The following is a 23,877-nucleotide window of genomic DNA, read 5'->3' as shown; positions in this document are numbered from 1 at the left end:
CTTCTGAATTTCTGTATCTAATCCTATCATATGTGATACTGTCAGCTAAACTGTGTATCTAATTTTCTCCCAGAGTGTACTTATTAGAAATGGTGCCCCCAGTATTTATAATGCTTCCAGAAGTGCCACCAATATTTATAATGCCCCCTGTAGTGCCCCCCAATATTTATACTGGCTTTTGTAGTTTCCCGAATTTTTATAATGCCCCCTTAGTGCCTAAGTAATTATACTGTCTTTTGTAGTGTTTTCAGTATTTACAATGGTAGTACTACAGGGGGCATTATAAATACTATAGGGCACTACAAGACACAGTATAACTATCTGGCGAACCTATGCCTGTGACGTTAGGGGTCTAGATGGATAAAAGGCAGGATATGTTGAGTGCATATGCCAGTGTATGGTGTAGGAGTCTGAAAAATAGGCCAACGGTAGAAAAATAAACATCTCTCTTTACTATACAGCACAATGGGAATTGTAGTACATCTAACTATGGCAAAACACAGTTCCAACTGTACACAGTGCTATTCCCTCCCAGATAGCAGTGTATGCATTTAGGCAAGGATAGGAGTTATGGTCCTCTTTGTACACTTTCTTACTAAAGTTTTCTCTCAGCAGAATCTATGGCTGGTAATAGTACCTTGGCAGTAATGTCCATTGCAAGATACAGGGATTTGATGGCACATCTGGCCAGAGTGTGTTCAGGTGTGAAGGGTGTCTTAACAGTGGCCCTCAGTGCAGCAAAGTCTGAATGGCTGTAGTCACAGGTTACCTTGCTGACTCCTATGCTTGGCAATGCAGATTCTAAGTTGTTATTTTCTCTCCTTCTATCTCTCGTTTTCTCTATTTCCGTGGATCTTGCAGAGATCTGTTAGTCTCAGTAGGCTTTTTGGGCCTGAGAGTAAGGGGCATCAGGCACAAATTTCTTCCTCTCTGAACTCTCACTAATCACCCCCTAACTGAGCTGGGGGCAGATCCTGGTTACCAACCCAACCTCTTGCAAAGGTCTGAGCCAGGATTACAGGGAGTGCAGAATTATTAGGCAAGTTGTATTTTTGAGGATTAACAACCATGTTCTCAATGAACCCTAAAAACTCATTAATATCAAAGCTGAATATTTTTGGAAGTAGTTTTTAGTTTTAGCTATTTTAGGGGGATATCTGTGTGTGCAGGTAACTATTACTGTGCATAATTATTAGGCAACTTAACAAAAAACAAATATATACCCATTTCAATTATTTATTTTTTCCAGTGAAACCAATATAACATCTCAACATTCACAAATATACATTTCTGACATTCAAAAACAAAACAAAAACAAATCAGTGACCAATATAGCCACCTTTCTTTGCAAAGACACTCAAAAGCCTGCCATCCATGGATTCTGTCAGTGTTTTGATCTGTTTACCATCAACATTGCGTGCAGCAGCAACCACAGCCTCCCAGACACTGTTCAGAGAGGTGTACTGTTTTCCCTCCTTGTAAATCTCACATTTGATGATGGACCACAGGTTCTCAATGGGGTTCAGATCAGGTGAATAAGGAGGCCATGTCATTAGATTTTCTTCTTTTATACCCTTTCTTGCCAGCCACGCTGTGGAGTACTTGGACGCGTGTGATGGAGCATTGTCTTGCATGAAAATCATGTTTTTCTTGAAGGATGCAGACTTCTTCCTGTACCACTGCTTGAAGAAGGTGTCTTCCAGAAACTGGCAGTAAGACTGGGAGTTGAGCTTGACTTCATCCTCAAGCCGAAAAGGCCCCACAAGCTCATCTTTGATGATACCAGCCCAAACCAGTACTCCACCTCCACCTTGCTGGCGTCTGAGTCGGACTGGAGCTCTCTGCCCTTTACCAATCCAGCCACGGGCCCATCCATCTGGCCCATCAAGACTCACTCTCATTTCATCAGTCCATAAAACCTTAGAAAAATCAGTCTTGAGATATTTCTTGGCCCAGTCTTGACGTTTCAGCTTGTGTGTCTTGTTCAGTGGTGGTCGTCTTTCAACCTTTCTTACCTTGGCCATGTCTCTGAGTATTGCACACCTTGTGCTTTTGTGCACTCCAGTGATGTTGCAGCTCTGAAATATGGCCAAACTGGTGGCAAGTGGCATCTTGGCAGCTGCACGCTTGACTTTTCTCAGTTCATGGGCAGTTATTTTGCGCCTTGGTTTTTCCACACGCTTCTTGCGACCCTGTTGACTATTTTGAATGAAACGCTTGATTGTTCGATGATCACGCTTCAGAAGCTTTGCAATTTTAAGAGTGCTGCATCCCTCTGCAAGATATCTCACTATTTTTGACTTTTCTGAGCCTGTCAAGTCCTTCTTTTGACCCATTTTGCCAAAGGAAACGAAGTTGCCTAATAATTATGCACACCTAATATAGGGTGTTGATGTCATTAGACCACACCCCTTCTCATTACAGAGATGCACATCACCTAATATGCTTAATTGGTAGTAGGCTTTCGAGCCTATACAGCTTGGAGTAAGACAACATGCATAAAGAGGATGATGTGGTCAAAATACTCATTTGCCTAATAATTCTGCACGCAGTGTAGTAATCCTTGGCTGTGCCGTCAATACATGGCTATGCTGGTTCCAATACATGGAAAAACAATACATTTCATGTATTAAAGAACATACCATTTGCAGATACTGCTCTGGGGTACTGCAAGGACAGAGTGCTAACCCATTATCAGTAGTCTGTATATTATTACATTCAAAATGGCCGATGTCATGTTGAGACCCTGCTTGTGATGTCATCGTTAGAATCCTGGCTGATGGCTTACTTACTTTTGGCATCATAATGGGGGCAATGGCTCATTTACATATGATGTCATAATGGGCGGTGGGTATATATTGAGGGGACGCACTGACCCCAGCCTCAGTCTCTAGGGCTGGCTCTCACCATTAGAGGCCTCTGACAAGCAGCACAGGACCAGATCGGGTAAGTTTGGCCGCTTTTCTCCTCATGGGTTTTGGAATTGTTTTGCTGATCTTTACTTTCTATACAATGTGAGGGCTGTGTGTGACCCTCTGCAGCCTCTGAAAAACTATCTGAGGTGCAACACTCAATCTCCTCCAATGGAAGAATCCCAGGAGAAAGTGAAGAATGAGCCTTCATCTCCCTTAAAGGGACAGAGCCACAGAAATCCAAGACCATTTTATAATAAATAAATAAAAATTTTGTTTTTTCTTAAATATTAAATTGTGCCATCACTCCTGCTCCCCTGTTTTACTATAGGTATCTTAGGGTTGTATTGAATGGGTACAGTGCTGAACCCTTAAAGGATGGGTAACCAATGAACTCCAAAGAGGAAATGAATTAAAGGGATGTTCCCATCTGGGACATTTATGGTATACCGTCATCAGATAGGTGTGGGTACCACCTGTGGGACAGGTCCTGAAGTGAACGGAAAGCACCCCGCACAAGCAGTGCCCTCTCCATTCACTGGTATGAGACTTCCAAAAATTGCCAAGCTGGTGCGCTCTGTATCCAATCCCATCATGTCTGATACTGCCTGCTGAGATTCTGTATCTCATCCTATCATATGTGATAGAGTCTGCTGTCCTGTGTATCTAATCTTCTCTCAGAGTTTAATTATTAATAATGTTGACCCAGTATATATAATGCTCCCTGTAGTGCCCCCAATATTTATAATGCCCCCTGTAGTGCCCCCCAATATTTATACTGGCTTTCATAGAGTCCCAAATGTTTATAATGCCCCCTCAGTGCCCCAATAATGATATTGTCTCTTGTAGTGTTTCCAGTATTTACACGGGAGGCACTACAGGGGCCATTATAAAAACTATGGGGCACTATAAAACACAGTATAACTATCTGGTGAACCTATGCCCGTGATGTTAGGTGTCTGGATGGGTTAAAGGCAGGGTATGTCATGCCACACCTCGCGGAAATCACTGGCATGGGTTCATGAACTGTGAGCAAGGGGTTATTGCCATCACGTTCCCCAGACTTCTCCACATGCGATTTTTATCTGCGGGGAAATTTAAAACAGGACGTCTCCGCTAACAATCCACATACTTTGGATGAAGTCAAGAAAAACATCACAAACACTGTCTGCAGCATCGGCCAACATAATCCGACGTGCCTGAAGATGCATAGACATGAACGGGGACCACTTTCGGAATCTTTTTTGTCTTGTGTGTAATAAAAAGAAAACAATCCACTTGCCCGTTCATCTTGTCATACTATCGCTGGAGGCGGGCTACTTTTATGTGGGCCACCCGGTATTATGTTTTCATAGAACGCTATACAAGTGTATGTGCCTTTACTGTACCTCCATATACCTACAAGTTCACATGGATGCATGGAGAGATATATTTCTGTTGGATTTCATACTGATTAAATAGAAAACAGTCATGGCATAGCTTTGTGTGCACAAAGGTGTCCTTTTCTAGAAACACTGCATGTATTGGAGAATATGTTCATATGTGGTATATAGTGGAGCTTGTACGGCAGCACCGAGTCTGATGGACGCCATCGTTATGTAGTAGAAATAACAGGGTCTTATGGACATTTGGGTATTCTGAAGTGACTTACAAAATCTCTATCAGCATACATTAATATCAGTCAAATATTGAATCAGCCAATACATCGTTATTTCATATTATTACTGTATCTGTATTGTCATTTGTCATGTGCCTCTTTATCATATCAAAAGACAATCCAGCTGTGCAGGGGTTAACCCTCTGCTTCTGAAAAGGATTTCAAATGTGTTGTCTCTTTATTGTGAATTGGCGATAAATTCCTGGCTTTACTTTTACAACAGGAAACCTGGTAATTTTGTTTTATTGCTGTTTGGCTGCTAATAGCAATTGCTTCCCCTGCAGGAAAAAAAAAGAATAGATAGGATGGAAGCATATTTCAAAGGAGGAGAAGTGCTAGACCAAGAGGTCATCCACAGAATCGGAGGGGTGGGAGGCTCAGGGGAAATCTCAGAAAGAACTACTGTACCAAAAGATTAGTAGATTAATTACAAAGCTTTCCAGCATAGCCAAAGAAAGGAACACAATGCACAAACTGTAAAGTGTGAGCTACAAAGTTCCTGCTGTCCGCAACACACAACAGAGAGCTCTGTTCCAATGATCTTCTAAAGAGCAATGAAAAATGCCTATAAAGACCGTTTGAAAGTATTGGGTGGTACCTGATACAAAGGTTCAGATCGCAGGCTAGATGTACTAGGAGTTATTTTATACTCTTTGTAAACCAGTCTCCCAAGTGCCAGCTATTCACATAAGACCAGGCTAAGACAGTGCCTAAACGTGAGATCCAGATAGGTATCAGATGGATATTCTGGCCTTAACTAGATGTATGTATGATGTATTATATCATTTTGTATGATGTATTATCTGTCCTTGTGATTTCTAACTAATGATTACTATAGAGTACTATATTATTGAGCTTTTCATTTCCTTCAGGAGACCCCTGTTGATCCCTTATTATTGGGGGCACCACGTCCGGAAAACGAGTTGCAGGGTGCACCAGGGTGAGGTTCCTGGATGGGGTGGCTCTTGTCAGGGCAGTTAGGCTAGTTTCACACTAGTGCTTTTAGATCCAGCAGGCTGTCCCGATATGGGAACAGACTGCCAAATCTCCCTGCATTCCAGCATTGCCGGAAGCTATGGCATTTCCATCCGACCCCTTGAACTATAATGGGGACCGGTAGAGATCCGGTCGCAAGCCAGCAAATATGCAGAGAATATGCCTGACTAAAACCACTGTGTAGGTATCAGGTAGTGTTCGGCAGTGCCAGTTCCAGACATCTTCCTCCTGGAACAATCTGCCGGAGATGTCTAACGCTAGTGTGAAACTGTTATTTTTAGCGCAATAAGAGTACGACCACACAGCAGGGTCGTGAGCCAATCGGGGCGTGGCCGTGCCGCAGTCACATACTGCGCGGCCAATTAGGTATTAAATTGAGTATTGAAGGTGCTGCATGGCCATTAATAAAGCAGACCAGCTGTACAGTGCAGTCTTCATTAGTTAAATAAGAGGCAGTTGTGGACTAATTGGCTGTACAGTACTCAACCGCAACCCGAATGGCTCACAACTGTGCCGTGTAGTTGTACCCTTAGGGCCCGTTCACATTACGTTTTTGCCGCATGGTACACATATATCAGCTGGGGGGGAACTACTAGTTACAGCTCCACTGGACTAAACACTACCGCTCTAGTAAATTTGAACCATGCCAATAAAACACTGAATACACGTACTGTTACGCAGCGCACGTTATCGTAGGGCGCCGGCGACCCGTATGGGAAGGAGGACGAAGCCGGCGATAACATGCGCTGCGTCCTCGTCTCCAAGGCAACAAGGGGAGGAGAGGACCCAGCCGTGCACGCCTCTTTAGCTTGGCCGGCGTCCTCTTTTCCAGTAAGTTCAACGAAAAGTCTGAGCGCCGAACTGGACACTCGACGCTCAGCAGTGTGCAGGGGGATGATTCATGTGACCCCTTCGCTCCCCTATTTAACAGGCAGCCTGCTGGCCACAGGTTGACTGTGATTAAGGTCCTATACCTTGTGTTTATTCGGTTTGCATTTGGACTTTGTATTTGAACTTCAGCTCGTTACTTGACTTTGTCTCTTGCTTGCTCCTTTTGTTTGACTTGATTCTCCTGGTATTGACATTCTGTTTGCTCATTGACTTTGCTTCTCCCTTGTACCGCCTTGACCTCTTGGTTTTGACCTTGCTATTCGACTTCTCTCTGTTGCCTAGGACGGGTAAGTGCAAGTAAGCAGGGACAGAGGAGTGGGTTGAGTCAGTTTGCACCTTCCCATCCCCTTCTCGTGACACGTACATAGCATGAAAGGAACCTATAGGCATATATATGGCTACTGTGTGGAGCACTGAATAATGTGGCCTATTGGAAGTAAGTAAAATACAAAGTAAATAAAATACAAGGGTCAAAATGTATCCGTACTCTGGCTGTGGAATTTATTTTAATCAAATTTCATTTTAATACACTTTGTCTATCTGTCACCAAACTTTCTTATTCCCTCACTAAAAATCAGTATAATTACAGTATAATTACAACGATACCATATTTATATAATTTTTTTTGTGTTTTACTGTTTACTGTTATACAGTAGCGATTTTCTGTTTTTCTGTTTTCGTTTTTTACTCCCTGCCTTCTTGAAGCCATAACTTTTTTAATTTACTGGTCACATAGCCGTATTGGGACTTTTTTTAGGGGGGGGGGACAAGTTGTACTTTCCAATGACTCCATTTTATATTGCATAGGATGTAGTGAGAAGTTGGCACTGGCACACATTATTACTACTAGGGCACTGGGGGGGGGGGCATTACAACTGATGGGACTTTGGGGAGCACTATTACTGTAGGGGGCACCCTGGCACAGTATCAGCTTAACATAATTTCTTTTGGGGGACATTATGTTTACACTATTAGTGCCAGGGACACTATTTACTGGGCGCAGTTATTTTATTGGGCACTGTGTGCCAATAATTATTAAAGGGGGACTATCTGCGTGGTACTAGTATTTTCAGGGGAACCATTTCTGCAGTAACAGATGGGGAAGGTGGGCAGGATGATGGAAAAGTAGGAAACAAAGGTGTCTGTCAAACTCTGCGGAGACAAGAGATGGCTGAAAGAAATCATCATGGCAATCTGGTCCGAATGGAGAAGATGAAGAAAGAGAATATCTACATGAGAGGAGACGTCACTGGATATAAGAGGTATGTGGCGCTGTATTATCCAGTATGTTTTATAGAACTGTATGTAATGTTTTCCAAGTATGTCTTTGACAGTAGGGCTGGAGGGAAGGGGTTAGGTTGAGAATTTGGCATGGGGTGGGTGGCGTTTAAATTTTTGCCTCAGGCAGCAGAAAGGCTAGGTTCTTGGGGGTGTCCAAGGTGAACTCCTGCACCAGGGCTCATGAGCCTTTAGCTATGCCCCCGTTTTACATGGATGTGATCGGGTATCAGGAAGAAGAACTCTCACACCCGATCACTGCCCACTCATTAGCTGCATTTACATTAAGCAATCAACGTTACTATATGGAAATTAATATTCGTTACAATGATCATTTATTCCCATACTGATTCATTGTTTGGCTGCAACACATGCCTGTTTACACAGATCGATATCCTGCCAACAAATGCCGATTTTTGGTGCCGCCTTATAAATTGTTATTATCCAACAGCTTGTCGAAGTGTTCTTCCAAGCATACTATGTTGTTCGGAGAGAATATCATGCATGGGTCATATTTGACAACTGCACCATAAATGTTTGATTGATCAAGATCCCATCTCTGGGACCCACAGTATGTGGAGAATGGAGGTCGGCCATCATCCATGATAGCTGCCTTATCCAAGCAGAGAATTGTCTGAACACACAGATATATTTGTGTAGATAGATAGATAAATAGATAGATAGATAGATAGATAGATAGATAGGAGATAGATAGATATAGATAGATAGATAGATAGATAGATAGATAGATAGATAGATAGATAGATAGAGAGAGAGAGATAGATAGATAGATAGATAGATAGATAGATAGATAGATAGATAGATAGATAGATGGATGGATGGATGGATGGATAGATAGATAGATAGATAGATAGATAGATAGATAGATAGATAGATAGATAGATAGATATGTTTATATTTTGTATATACATCTGGTGATGTGTGTATGGTTGTATATATAGATGTGTGTATGTTTCTATGTACATCCGGTGATGTGTGTATGTGTATATAGCTGTGTATATTTGTATGTACATCTGGTGATGTGTGTATATAGATGTGTATATTTGTATGTACATTTTGTGATGTGTGTATGTGTATATTTGTATCTACATCTGGTGATGTGTGTATGTGTATATAGCTATGAATATTTGTATGCACATATGGTGATATGTGCATATAACTGTGTATATTTGTATGTACATCTGGTGGTGTGTGTATGTGTATATGACTGCTGGTACTTTCAAACTTTGGGTATGAAAACCAGGAATCAGTGGTCCATATTTTACTATCTAAGCGCAATCAAATAAAAAAAAAAAACTACACAACTTGTTGTAGGTAAAGTGGGGTTGGCCATAGCCTTATTGAAAAAAAAACTTATTATTAACTTATTTTATTACATTTCCATACCCATTTAATGAAGCTTGATAAATATTATCTATACCAGATCACAACCTTGTGCAAAAGAAAGCTCCGGCGGGCTGTCTTCACTCAACACGCAAGCTTGCTGTGTTGAATGGCAGTGCTCATGTGCAGGACTGTGGATGTCACTGGTGGCACTGTGGATGGCACATAGTGGCACTGGATGTCAGTAGGGGCACTGTGGATGGCAAATGGGGACACTGGCTGTCACTGGGGGCACTGTGGATGGCACATGGGGGCACTGTGGATATCACTGTTAGGGGGACACTCTAGATGTTATGGGACACTTTGGAGGTCACTGATATGAGGGCGCTGTGGATGTCACTGTTATGGTAGCACTGTGGATGTCACTGTTATGGGGGCACTGTGAATATCACTGTTATGGGGGGACTCTTGATGTCACTGTTATGGTAGCACTGTGGATGTCACTGTTATGGGGCACTGTAGATGTCACTGTTATGGAACCAGTGTGAATATCACTGTTATGGGGGGCACTCTAGATGCCACTGTTACGGAGCACCGTGGATGTCACTGTCATGGGGCACTGTGGATGTCATATTGGGGCACAGTGGATGGCACATGGGGGCACTGTGGATGGCACATCGTGGCACTGTGGATGGCACATGGGGCACTGGATGGCACATGGGCACACTGGATGGCACATGGGCACACTGGATGGCAGATAGGGCACACTGAATGGCACATGAGGCACTGTGGATGACACATGAGGCACTGTGGATGGCACATAGGGGAAACCTGGATGTCACTGGGGGCACTGGATGTCACTGGGGGCACTGTGATTGGCACATGGGGGCACTGGATGTTACTGGGGGCACTGTGGATGTCACTGAGGGCCCAGGGGATGGCACATGGGGGCACTGGATGTCACTGGGGGCACCGTGGATAGCACTGTTATGGAGGCAGTGTTGATAGCACTGTTAGGCGGACACTCTAGATGTGACTGTTAAGGGAAACTTTGGAGGTCAATGTTATGGGGGCGCTGTGGATGTCACTGTTATGGGGGCACTGTGAATGTCACTGTTATGCGGGTACTGTGGATGTCACTGTTATGGTAGCACTGTGGATGTCACTGTTATGGGGATGCTGTGGATGTCGCTGTTATGGGGGCACTGTGAATATCACTGTTATCGGGCACTCTAGATGTCACTGTTATGGGGCACTGTGGATGTCATTGTAATGGAGGGCTGTGGATGTCACTGTTATGGGAGCGCTGTGTATGTTACTGTTATGGGGCACTGTAGATGTCACTGTTATGGAAGCACCGTGAATATCACTGTTATGGGGGAACTCTAGATGTCACTGTTATGGGGCACCTTGGATGTCACTGTAATGGGGGGCTGTGGATGACACTGTTATGGGGCACTGTGGATGTCACTGTTATGGGGCACTGTGGATGTCACTGTTATGGGGCACTCTAGACGTCACTGTTATGGGGCACTGTGGATGTCACTGTTATGGGGCACTCTAGACGTCACTGTTATGGGGCACTGTGGATGTCACTGTTATGAAGCACTCTAGATGTCACTGTTATGGGGCACTGTGGATGTCACTGTTATGTGGGTACTTTGGATGTCACTGTTATGGTAGCACTGTGGATGTCACTGTTATGGGGATGCTGTGTATGTCGCTGTTATGGGGGCACTGTGAATATCACTGTTATCGGGCACTCTAGATCTCACTTTTATGGGGCACTGTGGATGTCATTGTAATGGAGGGCTGTGTATGTCACTGTTATGGCGGCACTATTGATGTCACTGTTATGGTAGTGCTGTGGATGTCACTGTTATGGAGCACTGTAGATGTCACTGTTATGGAAACACTGTTATGGGGGAATTCTAGATGTCACTGTTATGGGGCACATTGGATGTCACTGTAATGGGGGGCTGTGGATGACACTGTTATTGGGCACTGTGGGTGTCCCTGTTATGGGGCACTGTGGATGTCACATGTATTCAACAAAACAAGAAGGGGTGAAAGTAAACAGATCTGCCAGGATAGTCTAATGCCCAGACAGGTGGAAAGAAAACACAGACATGAAAAACAGGTATTGGGGGGCATATTTATTGATGGTGAGGGGTGTTAATAGCACATAAAAAGAATTTTGATTCTGGGACCTGACAACCTCTTTAATCTGCCCAAGGTCATTCCCGCCAGCATGCACTAGTAAAATAACCACCGACCTGGTAATAGATACCACTTCCAGCAAAACCTGAACCCAATGAAGACCTCGGATGCCTCTCCAGTAAACTTCGGCCATATGAAAAACTAGGTCCAAGCCACAAGGGCGGACTGATGCTCGATGTTCAGCCCAGAATATATATGAATGCCCCAGAAGGTAGATCTCTGGACTAGTTGCACCTGAAAAATAATCATGAAACATAGCAAAACCTAGGAAGGAAGTGTGGACGAATAAAAGAATGATAACAGTCTGACTTCCAGCGACCCAAATGCTTGACAGCATAATTACCTAAGCCTCAAGCATTTGCCACAGTTGCTGCTCCAATCTGAAAGGAATGAGTACCGAAGGCCGAAGGATACAAACCAAGTTCCTTTAAACAGGCCTTGAAGACCGAATGAAACAGGTAAAGTGTGAGTGGAAAAGTAGAGGCATGAATCAAAAATTTAATACCGCCAATACGAACCGGTGTATAAGCACTAACAGCTTTTACAGGGCAGTAATCAGTACCCAAAGAGCCAATGGACAACCAAACACCCCGGCCAAATTGATCAGTATTAGATCGTTGAATGCGCACTCGGAGCATCAAACCTATGAGGGCAACATCTTTATGGACTAACCCCCTGGTTTGTGGCGGCTACCAGGAACTAATTTCCCAATTCGTAACACCCCAAAAAAATGCTAAAAAGAAAGCTGCCCTAAAAAACGTGTACTTCAAAACCATCACTACAAAGGCATTACAAGATAACAAAAATTCCAGCAAAAAAACGTAGAGAACCAGGGCGGCTCTGATCCGTAGCCCTCATCTCTTTACGCCATCCCTTGGCAATCTGAAGAATTACAAATTATTTGGTGATATCCTGCAAACCAAAGAGCTTGAGCATAAAGGCTGCCCCAGATAATGACTTCTGCATCACGTTGGCGGAGACGCCGCGAAAATGCAAGGAAGCCAAAAATCCTAATGTAATATCCAGCAAACAACCCTCATCCAGCACAATGGCACTGCTCACACATACCAACCATTCAGATCAAGCAGCAGAATGCCAGCACCATGTAGCAGGAGAAACAGAATGCATGAGCAATTCTACAGGTTGTTCTCTACCAGTTTCCACAAGACATCGGGCAAATGGCTCCATTCACGTCTGCCCTCGGGTGTAATTCCCTGAAGAGCTGAAACTGGAAAAGGGCATCAGCAACTGTATTGAAAACAGCGAGAACATGCTTCACTCTAAACCATATATTCCACTGTAAGCAACGTAAAACTAAATGACGAAGTAAAGCTAGTACCGGTAGAGAAGAAGCAGATTTAAAATTTATAATATGAACTACAGATATATTATCTAGGAAAAAGAGTATCCTCTTATTAGTCATTCTATGTCCCCACAATTCAATCGCAACAATAGAAAAAAGTTCAAGCAAGGTAAGGTTATTCATTATTTTATGCACTTATATAGCGCTACTATATTCTGCAGTGCTTTACAGACATTTTTTTATTTTATTTTTTATTTATCTTTATTTTTATTTTAGAAAAACATAAAATTAATACATAGACCAATATCAATCACATTAGTGTATATAATATAGCAGTATATAACATATCCATCACATCCGTGTATATAATATAGGAATCATAAACATCCTTATAACCCTCCCCCCCCCCATTGGCTGTCGTTCCCCTCAGTTCAATCAAGTACAACATACAACAAATACATTAGTTATTTCTACGTGGTTCTGCGTGCAACTCTCCGATTCCTTTCAATATCCTCATATATTTTAATTTGTTGAAGGTATAGACCCCACTCCCTTGACGAGGGCTGGGAGACAGAGCCCCAGTGCTTGACCAATATAGCTTTCGCTACCATCAATCCTCTCATCCAGATCCGTCTAACCTGGGGGGAAGACTTCCGTTTCTGAACCATAATCTCCAAAGATCACTATCAAGATCCCCGGGTTATAGTTCACTGAGGATTCCTTTTGTAGGGCAGAAAAAACCTCATCCCAATATTTTCTTATTTTGCTGCAACTCCAAAGCAAATGGACATAGTTCGCATTCACATATCCACATTTAGGGCAACAACAGTCCCGGTCCCTATTTTGGGGGAATTTTCCTTGGGTTTTGGGCGTATAGTACAGTCTATGGAGGATCTTAAATTGAATTAATCTATGAGCACTGGAGACTGTCGCCCTTCTCATGTTCCTATAGATAGTGGGCCTCTGTAAAGGAGGGCAATTCAACTCTTGCTCCCATTTACTTGGGCTTTTAAAAGGTGTTACAGTTGCCAGTGCCATTCGGAGTTTAGCATATAATCTAGATAATTTCACCTTCTCATCCTTCCATAATTAAAGAATATATTCTCTCGTGGAAAAATACGGCCCCTATTCCTAGAGGCTTCAAATATATGTTTCAAACGTGCGTACATAAATAAATCTAATGGTGAAGTATCGGTTAAACCAAATTCCGAAAGTGATTTAAAACGGCCTAAGTGAAATAGGTGAGACACCCTATTGATGCCATTACGTGACCAATAACCAAAATCTGTAATTTTGAAAAATTCCTCCAGCCCCCCGTTCCCCCACAGAGGGGTGAAAACAAACGGGCCGGGGACTTTAAGGAACTCCTTCAGCCTATTCCACACCCTCTGTATTGAGAAAGGGATCAACAAGGACTTCCTCATTCCCATAGACCCAGTTTCCAAACATGCAAAAATATTCTCTATTGGCTTGTCGATGACTTTATTCAAATACCGTGAAAGTAAGCTCTCTTTCCAATTACAACACCGCTGAATCTGTGCACAAAAATAATAACCTTGAAAAAAGGGTAGTGACAGCCCACCATCTACCTCCGACAACCATAGATATCTCTGCTTTATACGCACCCTCTTCCTGCCCCAAATTAGGTCATTAATCAAGGTCTCCAATCTATGAAAGAAGATATCATCAATCCAAATAGGGGAAGCACACATCGGGAACAAAACCATAGGAAAATAATCATCCTGATCAGTGCAATTCGATCTGTCTGTGCCAGTATCAATTTCCGCCAAGCACCAACTTTGGTCCTAACTTTATCCAAAACTGGGGCCAGATTGAGCTCATAAAACCTACTTATAGGAACCCCGATCTTAACCCCCAAGTAATCTAAGGTATTGTTTACAGACATTAGCATCACAATGTCCCCAATGGGGCTCACAATCTAATATCCCTATCAGTATGTCTTTGGAGTGTGGGAGGAAACCAGAGTACCCGAAGGGAAACCCACGCAAACACGAGGGGAACATACAAACTCCAGGCAGATGTTGCCCTTGGTCGGATTTGAACCTAGGACCCCAGTGCTGCTTGGCACTAGTGCTAACCACTGAGCCACCATGCTGCCCATACCAAACAAAGCTAGCTAGCTAGCTAGCTAGCTAGCTAGCTCACTCCATTAGAAGGGCCAAACACTATGGCATCAGCTAGGCTTTAAGAATGGCCCCAAAGCCTACAGCCCAGGGAGAATCAGTAAAGAGGGAAAAATCAAAACCAGAACATTCCTGCTCCTGAAAGATGACACAACCATTAAAAAAGTGTAAGAAGGCCTGCCAAATTAACAAATCCTGCCGCATGGATGCAGTAATCCAAATGAAATGATGAGGACATGACACGCCAACCGTTGCCAAACATAGGCATCGGGAAAACACCCTGCCCATGAGGATGACTTTACAAGCAAAGACAAGCAAGCCTAGCAGGACCAGCATCTGATGTAAAGTAACTTTCTTATGTGGTGGCTTCTATCAGACGAACGGTGCCGGTAAACAGAACCACCTAGAGAAGAAAACTCAGAAGAGGAAGCAGTAGGGCGGGAAACCACATGTGAAACAGGTGCACTGGCCTGTAAACTGGCTGTGGTACCTACAGTCGTGGCCAAAAGTTTTGAGAATGACACAAATATTACTTTTCACAAAGTTTGCTGCTAAACTGCTTTTAGATCTTTGTTTCAGTTGTTTCTGTGATGTAGTGAAATATAATTACACGCACTTCATACGTTTCAAAGGCTTTTATCGACAATTACATGACATTTATGCAAAGAGTCAGTATTTGCAGTGTTGGCCCTTCTTTTTCAGGACCTCTGCAATTCGACTGGGCATGCTCTCAATCAACTTCTGGGCCAATTCCTGACTGATAGCAACCCATTCTTTCATAATCACTTCTTGGAGTCTTGGAGTTTGTCAGAATTAGTGGATTTTTGTTTGTCCACCCGCCTCTTGAGGATTGACCACAAGTTCTCAATGGGATTAAGATCTGGGGAGTTTCCAGGCCATGGATCCACAATGTCAACGTTTTGGTCCTCGAGCCACTTAGTTATCACTTTTGCCTTATGGCACGGTCCTCCATCGTGCTGGAAAATGCATTGTTCTTCACCAAACTGTTGTTGGATTGTTGGAAGAAGTTGCTGTTGGAGGGTGTTTTGGTACCATTCTTTATTCATGGCTGTGTTTTTGGGCAAAATTGTGAGTGAGCCCACTCCCTTGGATGAGAAGCAACCCCACACATGAATGGTCTCAGGATGCTTTACTGTTGGCATGACACAGGACTGATGGTAGCGCTCACCTTTTCTTCTCCGGACAAGCCTTTTTCCAGATGCCCCAAACAATCGGAAAGAGGCTTCATCGGATAATATGACTTTGCCCAGTCCTCAGCAGTCCATTCACCATACTTTCTGCAGAAGATCAATCTGCCCTTCTTGACACCAGGCCATCTTCCAAAAGTCTTCGCCTCACTGTGCGTCACACCTGCCTGCTGCCATTCCTGAGCAAGCTCTGCGCTGGTGGCACTCCGATCCCGCAGCTGAATCCTCTTTAGGAGACGATCCTGGTGCTTGCTGGACTTTCTTGGACCCCCTGAAGCCTTCTTAACAAGAATTGAACCTCTTTCCTTGAAGTTCCTGATGATCCTATAAATTGTTGATTGAGGTGCAATCTTAGTAGCCACAATATCCTTGCCTGTGAAGCCATTTTTATGCAACGCAATGATGGCTGCACGCGTTTCTTTGCAGGTCATCATGGTTAACAATGGAAGAACAATGATTTCAAGCATCACCCTCCTTTTAACATGTCAAGTCTGCCATTTTAACCCAATCAGCCTGACATAATGATCTCCAGCCTTGTGCTCGTCAACATTCTCACCTGAGTTAACAAGACGATTACTGAAATGATCTCAGCAGGTCCTTTAATGACAGCAATGAAATGCAGTGGAAAGGTTTTTTTGGGGATTAAGTTAATTTTCATGGCAAAGAAGGACTATGCAATTCATCTGATTACTCTTCATAACATTCTGGAGTATATGCAAATTGCTATTATAAAAACTTAAGCAGCAACTTTTCCAATTTCCAATATTTATGTAATTCTCAAAACTTTTGGCCACGACTGTACATGGCCAGCTGGAATAGCTATGGCAAGTGTTACACAGTGGGCAGAGCAAAGTGGAGTATGCTCTTTGGCATGTAAGTTCCCAGAGGAGGTGAAAACAGCAGCAGAAACACTTGATGTAGAAGGCTGTAATGGGGACTGTACCGGCAGGACAGACAGGACTTGTGTAGCTTCTGATTCAGCCCCCCTACTAAGATGTATGGGCTGAGGTGTGAGCAGAGGAGGGGGGGGGGGGGGGAACCTCCCTGTACAGAAGCACGTGGAGAGTGGGAAATATGAGACTGGAAAGATGCTGCAGCATGACCGGTAAGGAATCAGCGTTTACAACAGGGAGAGGGGAGGGAAGGAGTCATGCGATACCTGTGGAGGAGCAGGGAGATGATCTGCAGTAATATCCCTATGGCTGATGACTGGTGGGGAAGCAGAAGACTGTTGGCAGGGGGAATTGGTACTCACAGCTCTGGAGGAGGAGAAGGAAGGTCTGTGTCTGTGAGACTTATGCCGCCCAGAGCATCCAGGGAGGCTGGGGCTAAGACGATCCAGAACACGTGAGCACATTCTAAGATGTGTATATTTGTATGTACATCTGGTGATGTGTGTATATAGATGTGTATATTTGTATGTACATCTGGTGATGTGTGTATTTAGATGTGTATATTTGTATGTACATCTGGTGATGTGTGTATATAGATGTGTATATTTGTATGTACATCTGGTGATGTGTGTATTTAGATGTGTATATTTGTATGTACATCTGGTGATGTGTGTATATAGATGTGTATATTTGTATGTACATCTGGTGATGTGTGTCTATATAGCTGTGTATATTTGTATGTACATCTGGTGATCTGTGTCTATATAGCTGTGTATATTTGTATGTACATCTGGTGACGTATGTCTATATAGCTGTGTATATTTGTATGTACATCTGGTGATGTATGTCTATATAGCTGTGTATATTTGTATGTACATCTGGTGATCTGTGTCTATATAGCTGTGTATATTTGTATGTACATCTGGTGACGTATGTCTATATAATTGTGTATATTTGTATGTACATCTGGTGATGTATGTCTATATAGATGTGTATATTTGTATGTACATCTGGTGATCTGTGTCTATATAGCTGTGTATATTTGTATGTACATCTGGTGACGTATGTCTATATAATTGTGTATATTTGTATGTACATCTGGTGATGTATGTCTATATAGATGTGTATATTTGTATGTAAATCTGGTGATGTGTGTCTATATAGCTGTGTATATTTGTATGTACATCTGGTGATGTATGTCTATATAGCTGTGCATATTTGTATGTACATCTGGTGATGTGTGTGTATATAGATGTGTATATTTGTATGTACATCTCGTGATGTATGTCTATATAGATGTGTATATTTGTATGTACATCTGGTGATGTGTGTATATAGATGTGTATATTTGTATGTACATCTGGTGATGTGTGTGTATATAGATGTGTATATTTGTTTGTACATCTGGTGATGTGTGTATATAGATGTGTATATTTGTATGTACATCTGGTGATGTGTGTATATAGATGTGTATATTTGTATGTACATCTGGTGATGTGTGTGTATATAGATGTGTATATTTGTATGTATATCTGGTGATGTATGTCTATTTAATTGTGTATATTTGTATGTACATCTGGTGATGTATGTATCAGTACAAGGTGCTACCCTTTGGTCTGCATGGCGCCCCCGCCACTTTTTAACGGCTTATGAACATTGTGCTGCGTCCACATCGTCGGTACGCTTCAGCTTACCTGGACGATATTGTCATCCACAGTATCGACTGGGAAAGTCATCTACCCAAAGTGCAGGCTGTAGTGGACTGCAATCGGAAAGCTGGCCTAACCGCTAACCCCAGAAAATGTGCGATAGGGTTAGAAGAGACTAAGTACCTGGGGTATGTCATTGGGCGCGGAGTCATCAAACCCTAAGTGAACAAAATAGAGGCGATACGGAATTGGCCCCCGACCTGTCACCACTAGGCAAGTAAAGTAATTTCTGGGAATGGTGGGCTATTATATGAGGTTTGTACCCCACTTTGCTACAGTAGCCGTTCCATTGACAGGGCTCTTGAAAGGACACAAGTCAGTGATGGTTCGCTGGGATGATCGGGCGGAAGAGGCTTTCTCCGCTTTGAAGTCGGCCCTGTGCGGGTCCCCGGTTTTGGTGACGCCCGACTTCAAAAGGGAGTTTATAGTACAGACTGATGCCTCCGAAGTAGGCCTCATGCTGTACTGTCTAAGGAAGTCAACGGGAGGAGCATCCCATTGTCTTCCTCAGCCATAAGCTCACCCCAGCGGAGACCCGGTACAGTATATTGGAGAGTGCCTGGCTATCAAGTGGGCACTAGAATCTCTCCGCTATTATTTGCTAGGGAGAACATTCCGCCTGGTGACCGACCACTCCCCTCTCAAGTGGATGAGCCAGGCCAAAGACAGAAATGCCCGAATCACCAGGTGGTTCCTGTCCGTACAAAACTTAAATTTCTCCGTAGAACACAGGGCAGGCCGGTTGCAGGGAATCGCGGATGCCTGATTTGGATCTGATGAACCTCAGATTAATTGTGGTGATCTGCCATTGAGCCTAATTAATAGAATGCGTTCTCGCTGGCAGAACACACTGACACACACTGTTCAGTTAGAGCACTTCCAAGATTCTCTCCCTTTAATAGGGCGGGGTAATACCTTATATAGGACACACAACATAGGTTTACATAGGCAATGTGCTACATTTGGCAGTTCATAATTGGCTGGTTCCATATAAGGTTGTCTTCTCCCAGGGTCCTTATCTCGTGTGCACAGGGTGGGTCCCAGATGGAGGACTCATCTTAGTTTATGTAAGCTTCACTCAGGGGAGGAGAGGAAGAGCTGGCAACCATTTTTGAGTAAGGAATGTATAGGCAAGTGAAATGAGCATTTTATAATACCCTCACGGTCCCTTACATGCCCTGTCTTGAGTATACTTTATGGCATGTGTTCACCCCCTCAGGGTTGAACAAAGGGGGGAGGTATGTAGGAAGGTACAAGGTGATAGGTACATGTCACCGAGGTTCCTGGCCTCGGTGGAGTAAGAGACCGTTTTTATGTGTCAGCAGCAGTTGCTGTTTGACACCTTGGTACTTTGCATTGCTGTAATATCTGACCTGGGATGGCTCTTACTGGGAGTAGTCAAAGTGCTGGGTGGGTGACTACTCCCCACGTTCCAGGCAGGGTTTTGCCAGGCATAAAAACCAGCCAGCACTGCCAGGTGGGGAGGATTACCTCCGTCTAACAATGGAGCTCAGGAGGTCTGTGTGCTGGAATCTGAGGCCTGCGCTAGGCTGGAGAGCGGAGACCCGTGTGTCAGGGGAAAAGGCTGCTTAAAGACTGTATTTGAAATTTCTGAGGCAGAACTGCCACCAAGGTGACTTTTGTTTTATTAACTTGCCATTGGTGTGAAGTAACACCAACCCTGCAAAAGTGACATTTTGTTTTTGGCATCATGTGTGAATAAACACTAAAGTTTGAATCACGAACTTGTATTTTGCGTCTGTACTGCGCCCGCTTATCCTAACTACCAGAGCAAATCCCCACAATGTACATCTGGTGATGTATGTCTATAAAGCTGTGTATATTTGTATGTACATCTGGTGATGTGTGTCTATATAGCTGTGTATATTTTTATGTACATCTGGTGATGTGTGTCTATATAGCTGTGTATATTTTTATGCACATCTGGTGATGTATGTCTATATAGCTGTGTATATTTGTATGTACATCTGGTGATGTATGTTTATATAGCTGTGTATATTTGTATGTGATGTGTGTCTATATAGATGTGTATATTTGTATGTACATCTGGTGATGTATGTCTCATGCCCTCAACATGGGGGGGTTGGGTGCTCTGGGGCAGGGGGCGCACTGCGGCCCCCCCACCTCAGAGCACCCTGTCCCCATGTTGATGAGGACAGGGCCCCTTCCCGACAACCCTGGCCGTTGGTTGTCGGGGTATGCGGGCGGGAGGCTTATCGGAATCTGGGAGCCCCCTTTAATAAGGGGGCCCCCAGATACCGGCCCCCCACCCTAAGTGAATGAGTATGGGGTACATCGTACCCCTACCCATTCACCTGCAAGAAAAGTGGTAAAAACACAAATAAACCACACAGTGTATTAAAATATTTTATTTTTCTGCTCCGGAGGCCGCCCCCTGTCTTCTTTATTAGCTCTTTTACCAGGGGGGGCTCTTCTTCTTCCGCTATCCCGACGGGTCTTCTCCGCTATCCGGGGGGTCTTCTCAACTCTCCGGGGTTCTCCTTCTGTCTTCGCCGCTCTCCTTGTTGACTCGGCGCACCCCGGTTCTTCGTCTCGCGAGATCTCGGATTTTAAATAAAAATTTAGCGAGACGAAGAACCGGGGTGCGCCGAGTCAACAACGGAGAGCGGCGAAGACAGAAGGAGAACCCCGAGAGTTGAGAAGACCCCCCGGATAGCGGAGAAGACCCGTCGGGATAGCGGAAGAAGAAGAGCCCCCCCTGGTAAAAGAGCTAATAAAGAAGACAGGGGGCGCCTCCGGAGCAGAAAAATAAAATATTTTAATACACTGTGTGGTTTTTGTGTTTTTACCACTTTTCTTGCAGGTGAATGGGTAGGGGTACGATGTACCCCATACTCATTCACTTAGGGTGGGGGGCCGGTATCTGGGGGCCCCCTTATTAAAGGGGGCTCCCAGATTCCGATAAGCCTCCCGCCCGCATACCCCGACAACCAACGGCCAGGGTTGTCGGGAAGGGGCCCTGTCCTCATCAACATGGGGACAGGGTGCTCTGAGGTGGGGGGGCCGCAGTGCGCCCCCTGCCCCAGAGCACCCAACCCCCCATCTGGTGATGTGTGTCTATATAGATGTGTATATTTGTATGTACATCTGGTGATGTGTCTATATAGGTGTGTATATTTGTATGTACATCTGGTGATGTTTGTCTATATAGCTGTGTATATTTGTATGTACATCTGGTGATGTGTGTCTATATAGCTGTGTATATTTGTATGTACATCTGGTGATGTTTGTCTATATAGATGTGTATATTTGTATGTACATCTGGTGATGTATGTCTATATAGCTGTGTATATTTGTATGTACATCTGGTAACGTATGTATATATAGCTGTGTATATTTGTATGTAAATCTAGTGATGTGTGTCTATATAGCTGTGTATATTTGTATGTGCATCTGGTGATGTTTGTCTATATAGCTGTGTATATTTGTATGTACATCTGGTGATGTTTGTCTATATAGCTGTGTATATTTGTATGTACATCTGGTGATGTGTGTCTATATAGCTGTGTATATTTGTATGTACATCTGGTGATGTGTCTATATAGCTGTGTATATTTGTATGTACATCTGGTGATGTATGTCTATATAGATGTGTATATTTGTATGTACATCTGGTGATGTATGTCTATATAGATGTGTATATTTGTATGTACATCTGGTGATGTATGTGTATATAGCTGTGTATATTTGTATGTACATCTGGTGATGTGTCTATATAGATGTGTATATTTGTATGTACAGCTGGTGATGTGTCTATATAGCTGTGTATATTTGTATGTACATCTGGTGATGTGTCTATATAGCTGTGTATATTTGTATGTACATCTGGTGATGTATGTCTATATAGATGTGTATATTTGTATGTACATCTGGTGATGTATGTCTATATAGATGTGTATATTTGTATGTACATCTGGTGATGTATGTGTATATAGCTGTGTATATTTGTATGTACATCTGGTGATGTGTCTATATAGATGTGTATATTTGTATGTACATCTGGTGATGTATGTCTATATAGCTGTATATATTTGTATGTACATCTGGTGATGTATGTCTATATAGCTGTGTATATTTGTATGTACATCTGGTGATGTACTGTATGTCTATATAGCTGTGTATATTTGTATGTACATCTGGTGATGTATGTCTATATAGATGTGTATATTTGTATGTACATCTGGTGATGTCTATATAGATGTGTATATTTGTATGTACATCTGGTGATGTATGTCTATATAGCTGTGTATATTTGTATGTACATCTGGTGATGTATGTCTATATAGATGTGTATATTTGTATGTACATCTGGTGATGTATGTCTATATAGCTGTGTATATTTGTATGTACATCTGGTGATGTGTGTCTATATAGCTGTGTATATTTGTATGTACATCTGGTGATGTTTGTCTATATAGCTGTGTATATTTGTATGTACATCTGGTGATGTATGTCTATATAGCTGTGTATATTTGTATGTACATCTGGTGATGTATGTCTATATAGCTGTGTATATTTGTATGTACATCTGGTGATGTTTTTCTATATAGCTGTGTATATTTGTATGTACATCTGGTGATGTACTGTATGTCTATATAGCTGTGTATATTTGTATGTACATCTGGTGATGTATGTCTATATAGATGTGTATATTTGTATGTACATCTGGTGATATATGTCTATATAGCTGTGTATATTTGTATGTACATCTGGTGATGTATGTCTATATAGCTGTGTATATTTGTATGTACATCTGGCGATGTATGTCTATATAGATGTGTATATTTGTATGTACATCTGGTGATGTGTCTATATAGATGTGTATATTTGTATGTACATCTGGTGATGTATGTCTATATAGCTGTATATATTTGTATGTACATCTGGTGATGTATGTCTATATAGCTGTGTATATTTGTATGTACATCTGGTGATGTATGTCTATATAGATGTGTATATTTGTATGTACATCTGGTGATGTATGTTTATATAGCTGTGTATATTTGTATGTGATGTGTGTCTATATAGATGTGTATATTTGTATGTACATCTGGTGATGTATGTCTATATAGCTGTGTATATTTGTATGTACATCTGGTGATGTGTGTCTATATAGATGTGTATATTTGTATGTACATCTGGTAATGTGTCTATATAGCTGTGTATATTTGTATGTACATCTGGTGATGTATGTCTATATAGATGTGTATATTTGTATGTACATCTGGTGATGTATGTCTATATAGCTGTGTATATTTGTATGTACATCTGGTGATGTGT

Source organism: Bufo bufo, chromosome 2 (assembly GCF_905171765.1).
Source record: "Bufo bufo chromosome 2, aBufBuf1.1, whole genome shotgun sequence".
Classification (NCBI taxonomy): domain Eukaryota; kingdom Metazoa; phylum Chordata; class Amphibia; order Anura; family Bufonidae; genus Bufo; species Bufo bufo.
The sequence above is the reverse complement of the archived record's forward strand: the minus strand, read 5'-3'. Positions refer to the sequence as shown.